The sequence below is a fragment of the Malurus melanocephalus genome, unplaced genomic scaffold (genome assembly GCF_030028575.1).
Source record: "Malurus melanocephalus ecotype Western Australia unplaced genomic scaffold, MMel_1.1 scaffold_1885, whole genome shotgun sequence".
Taxonomy (NCBI): domain Eukaryota; kingdom Metazoa; phylum Chordata; class Aves; order Passeriformes; family Maluridae; genus Malurus; species Malurus melanocephalus.
In genome coordinates, this window is record NW_026625117.1 from 9550 (window position 1) to 15210 (window position 5661).

Consider the following 5661-nt stretch of genomic DNA (forward strand, 5'->3'; position numbering starts at 1 on the left):
GAGTGACCACTCCATCCTCTGACCCCTGACTGACCACTCCATCCCTCTGTCCCTCCATTCCCCTGAATGACCGCTGTACCTCTGGCCACTCCGGCCCCTGACTGACCACTGTCCGGTGTCCAGGTGCGGGTGGAGCTGCTGCACAACCTGGACATCTGCAGCCACTCTGTCCCTTTAGAGTGACCACTCCATCCCTCCATCATTCTGAATGACCACTCCAACTCCTCCATCCCCCTTGAGTGACCACTCCATCCTCTCTGTCCCTCCATCCCTCTGTCCACTCTGGCCCCTCGAGTGACTACTCCGGCCACTCCGGCCACTCCAACTGACCACTGTCCGGTGTCCAGGTGCGTGTGGAGCTGCTGCACAACCCGGACATCTGCAGTCCCTCCGTCCCTTTGGAGTGACCACTCCATCCTCTCTGTCCCTCTGAATGACCACCCCATCCCCTCAGCCCATTCCAAACACTGCGAGTGACCACTCCAGCCACTCCAACTGACCACTCCATGCACTGTCCAGGTGTGGGTGGAGCTGCTGCACAACCCGGACATCTGCAGCCCCTCTGTCCATTTAGAGTGACCACTCCATCCCTCTGTCCACTCCAGCCCTTCCAATGTGCCTGAGTGACCCCTCCATGCACTCCGGCCACTCCGGCCACTCTAACTGACCACTGTCCGGTGTCCAGGTGCGTGTGGAGCTGCTGCACAACCCGGACATCTGCAGCGCCTCTTCGGCCAAGCGGCGATTCCAGCAGGTGCTCAAGGTCCGAGCCGAGTCCTCTCGCGCCGTCCCCTTCGTCATCGTCCCCCTCAAGACCGGACAGCTGGACATCGAGGTCAAGGCCGCTGTCCGAGTGGGGCCGGACGGCCGAGGGCCGCAGTACCTGGGCGACGGGGTCAAGAAGAAGCTCAGGGTGGTGGTGAGTGACCGCTGCAGTGTCCGGAGGGGTTGGTGTGGTCAGTTTGGTGTTGGGGGCAGGGTTGGTGTGGTCAGTTGGTCACCTGAGTGACCATCACGGTGTCCGGAGGGGTGGGAGTGGTCAGTTTGGTGTTGGGGTGGAGGGGTTGGTGTGGTCAGTTGGTCACCTGAGTGACCGCTGTGGTGTCCGGCAGGGTGGGTGTGGTCAGTTTGGTGTTGGGGTGGGGGGTTGGTGTGGTCAGTTGGTCACCTGAGTGACCGCTGCAGTGTCCGGCAGGGTGGGAATGGTCAGTTTGGTGTTGGGGTGGGGGGTTGGTGGTCAACAGTGGTCAGTTGGTCACCTGAGTGACCGCTGCGGTGTCCGGAGGGGTTGGTGTGGTCAGTTTGGTGTTGGGGGCAGGGTTGGTGTGGTCAGTTGGTCACCTGAGTGACCACTGCAGTGTCCGGAGGGGTGGGAGTGGTCAGTTTGGTGTTGGGGTGGAGGGTTGGTGGTCAACAGTGGTCAGTTGGTCACCTGAGTGACCATTGCAATGTCCCCGGTCACTGTGTCCACCTCCACCCCGCTTTGTCCCTCCTGGTGGCCGAGAGTGGTCAGTGGGTCACCTGAGTGGTCATCATGGTGGCCACAGGTTGGTGTGGTCAGTTTTGGGTTGGGGTGGAGGGTTGGTGGTCAGGTGTGGTCAGTGGGTCACCTGAGTGGTCATCATGGTGGCCACGGGTTGGTGTGGTCAGTTTGGTGATGGGGTTGTGGGTTTGGTGGTCAACAGTGGTCAGTTGGTCACCTGAGTGACCATTGCAATGTCCCCGGTCACTGTGTCCACCTCTACCCCTCTTTGTCCATCCGAATGGCCGAGAGTGGTCAGTGGGTCACCTGAGTGGTCATCATGGTGGCCACAGGTGGGTGTGGTCAGTTTGGTGTTGGGGTGCGGGGTTGGTGTGGTCAGTTGGTCACCTGAGTGACCGCTGCAGTGTCCGGCAGGGTGGAAATGGTCAGTTTGGTGTTGGGGTGGGGGGTTGGTGGCCAAAAGTGGTCAGTTGGTCACCTGAGTGACCGCTGCGGTGTCCGGATGGGTGGGTGTGGTCAGTTTGGTGATGGGGTGTGGGGTTGGTGTGGTCAGTTGGTCACCTGAGTGACCGCTGTGGTGTCCGGAGGGGTTGGTGTGGTCAGTTTGGTGTTGGGGTGCAGGGTTGGTGGTCAACAATGGTCAGTTGGTCACCTGAGTGGTCATCGTGGTGGCCACGGGTTGGTGTGGTCAGTTTGGTGTTGGGGTGGGGGTGGTGGGTGGGTGTGGTCAGCTGGTCACCTGAGTGACCATCATGATGATGTCACTGTGTCCACTCCACCCCTCTTTGTCCATCCGGGTGGCCGAGAGTGGTCAGTGGGTCACCTGAGTGGTCCTTTGACCAGTGGGTCACCTGAGTGACCATCACAATGACCACTGTGTCCATCCAAGTGGCCGAGAGTGGTCAGTTGGGTCACCTGAGTGGTCACTTGACCAGTGGGTCACCTTAGTGACCACCACAATGACCGCTCTGTCCACTCCACCCCGCTCTGTCCCTCTGAGTGGTCATTTGACCAGTTGGTCACCTGAGTGACCATCACGGTGTCCCCGGTCACTGTGTCCACTCCACCCCTCTTTGTCCATCCAAGTGGCCGAGAGTGGTCAATGGGTCACCTGAGTGACCATCACAATGACCGCTTTGTCCCTCCAAGTGGCCGAGAGTGGTCAGTGGGTCACCTGAGTGACCATCGCAATGACCGCTATGTCCACTCCACCCCGCTTTGTCCATCCGAGTGGCCGAGAGTGGTCAGTTGGTCACCTGACTGATCATTTGACCAGTGTGTCACCTGAGTGACCATCGCAATGACCGCTCTGTCCACTCCACCCCGCTTTGTCCATCCAAGTGGCCGAGAGTGGTCAGTTGGTCACCTGAATGATCATCATGATGACCCCTTTGTCCATCCGAGTGGCCGGGAATGGTCAGTGGGTGTCCTGAGTGGTCACTTGACCAGTGGGTCACCTGAGTGACCATCACCCGGGTCTCTGTGTCCACTCCGCCCTGCTCTGTCCATCCGAGTGGCCGAGCGCGGCCGTCCCCTCCAGTGGTCACTCTGGTCACTGGTTTACACTGGGAGGCCTCGTCCGGCCGGTCCGGAGCCGGGTCCGGAGCCGGACTGACCGCTGGACTTTGGCCTGGTCAGCCCGAGGGGATGCGGCTGGAGAAGACGGTCAAGATCATCGAGCTGGACCCGCAGAACAAAGGGGTCGGTGAGTGACCGCGGCCTGGGGCCGGACACTGACCACGGGGTCACCGAGGGGTCATCTCGGGGTCATTTGGGGTCATTCAGGGTCACTTCGGGGTCATTTGGGGTCATTTTGGAGTCATTTGGGGTCATTCAGGGTCACTCTGGGGTCACTTTGGGGTCATTTGGGGTCATTCGGGGTCATCTCAGGGTCATTTGGGGGTGGGGTCACTCAAGGTTGTGGTCACTCGGGGTTGTGGTCACTCGGGTTTGGGGTGATTTGGGTTTGGGGTCATTTGGGGTCACTTCAGGGTCACTTTGGGGTCATTTTGAGGTCATTTGGGGCCACTTTGAGGTCATTTGGGGTCATCTCAGGGTCACTCGGGGTCACTTTGAGGTCATTTGGGGTCATTTTGGGGTCATTTTGGGGTCACTCGAGGGTCATTCAGGGGTGGGGTCATTTGGGGTTGTGGTCACTCTGGTTCATGACCACTCAAGGTTGTGGTCACTCGTGTTTGGGGTCACTCATGTTTGTGGTCACTCAGGGTTGTGGTCACTCATGTCCACCCTGGCTGGGGGTTTGGGGGTCACTCAGGGTTGTGGTCACTCTGGCTTGTGGTCACTCAGATTTGGGGTAATTTGGGGTTGTGGTCACTCATGTTTGTGGTCACTTGTGGTCACTCATGTCCACCCCGACTGGGGGTTTGGGGATCATTTGGGGTTGTGGTCACTCAGTTTTGTGGCCACTCGGGGTTGTGGTCACTCAGGTTTGGGGTAATTTTGGGTTGTGGTCACTCAGCTTCGTGGCCACTCAAGGTTGTGGTCACTCGGGGTTGGGGTCATTTGGGTTTGTGGTCACTCATGGTCACTCATGTCCACTCTGGCCGCAGACGGGGTCCAGGAGGAGAAGGTCAAGGCCGCGGACATCTCGGACATCGTCCCCAACACTGACCCTCAGACCAAAGTCAGCGTCCAGGGTGAGCGGTCAGGGGGCAGCGGTGGTCACTCTGGGGGTCACTCTGGGGGTCACTCCAGGGGTCAGTCCAGGGTGAGCGGTCAGGGGTCAGCAGTGGTCACTCCGGGGGTCACTCTGGGGGTCACTCCAGGGGTCACTCCAGGGGTCACTCCGGGGGTCACTCCAGGGGTCACTCCAGGGGTCACTCCAGGGGTCACTCCGGGGGTCACTCCAGGGGTCACTCCAGGGGTCAGTTGGGGACAGCCTGAGTTGGGGACAATTGGGGTCAGTTGTGGTCACTCCAGTGGTCAGTAATGGTCACTCCAGGGGTCACTCCACCCCTTGACCGCTCCGCTGACCGCTGTCCAGTCAACCCAATGTCCATCATGGTGGGGATATTTGGGAACTATTGGGGATATCCCGGTTTGGGGACACTTGTGGTCACTCCAGTGGTCACTCCAGCGGTCACTCCACCCCTTGACCACTCCGCTGACCACTGTCCAGGCAACCCGATGTCCATCATGGTGGGGACAGTTGGGGACAGTTGTGGTCACTCCAGGGGTCAGTTTTGGTCACTCCAGTGGTCACTCCACCCCTTGACCGCTCCACTGACCACTGTCCAGACAACCCAGTGTCCATCATGGTGGGGACAGTTGGGGACAGTTGTGGTCACTCTGGGAGACAGTTGGGGATATCCCAGTTTGGGGACACTTGTGGTCACTCCAGTGGCCACTCCACCCCTTGACCAACCCCTTGACCACTCCGCTGACCACTGTCCAGGCAACCCGATGTCCATCATGGTGGGGACATTTGGGGACAATTGTGGTCACTCCAGGGGTCACTCCAGTGGTCAGTTGGGGATATTCCGAGTTGAGAACATTTGGGGACAGTTGTGGTCACTCCAGGGGTCACTCCAGGGGTCACTCCAGCGGTCACTCCACCCCTTGACCACTCCACTGACCACTGTCCAGACAACCCAATGTCCATCATGGTGGGGACAGTTGTGGTCACTCCAGGGGTCACTCCAGGGATCAGTTAGGGACATCCCAGTTTGGGGACAGTTGGGGACAGTTGTGGTCACTCCAGTGGTCACTCCACCCCTTGACCACTCCGCTGACCACTGTCCAGGCAACCCGATGTCCGTGCTGGTGGGGACAGTTGTGGTCACTCCAGTGGTCACTCCAGTGGTCACTCCAGGGGTCAGTTGGGGATATCCCAGTTTGGGGACAGTTGTGGTCACTCCAGGGGTCAGTTATGGTCACTCCAGTGGTCACTCCACCCCTTGACCTCTCCACTGACCGCTGTCCAGTCAACCCGATGTCCATCATGGTGGGGATATTTGGGAACTATTGGGGACATCCCGGTTTGGGGACACTTGTGGTCACTCCAGTGGTCACTCCAGTGGTCACTCCACCCCTTGACCACTCCGCGGACCACTGTCCAGGCAACCCAATGTCCATCATGGTGTGGACAGTTGGGAACATCCAGGGGTCACTCGAGGGGTCACTCCAGGGGTCAGTTGGGGACATCCCGGGTTGGGGAC

At 59.4% G+C, this 5661-nt stretch overlaps 1 long non-coding RNA gene across 2 annotated transcripts; it reads left to right on the forward strand.

Annotated features, from left to right (window-relative positions):
• The first annotated feature begins 659 nt into the window (after positions 1–659).
• On the forward strand, positions 660–5271 carry LOC130587419 (uncharacterized). Of its 2 annotated transcripts, none has more exons than XR_008966791.1 (4): positions 660–919; positions 3122–3188; positions 4054–4140; positions 5247–5271. It is a non-coding gene; the product is annotated as an uncharacterized LOC130587419 (long non-coding RNA). The 2 variants fall into 2 exon arrangements; XR_008966792.1 differs by lacking the exon at positions 5247–5271 and adding an exon at positions 4623–4646.
• Positions 5272–5661: the final 390 nt, after the last annotated feature.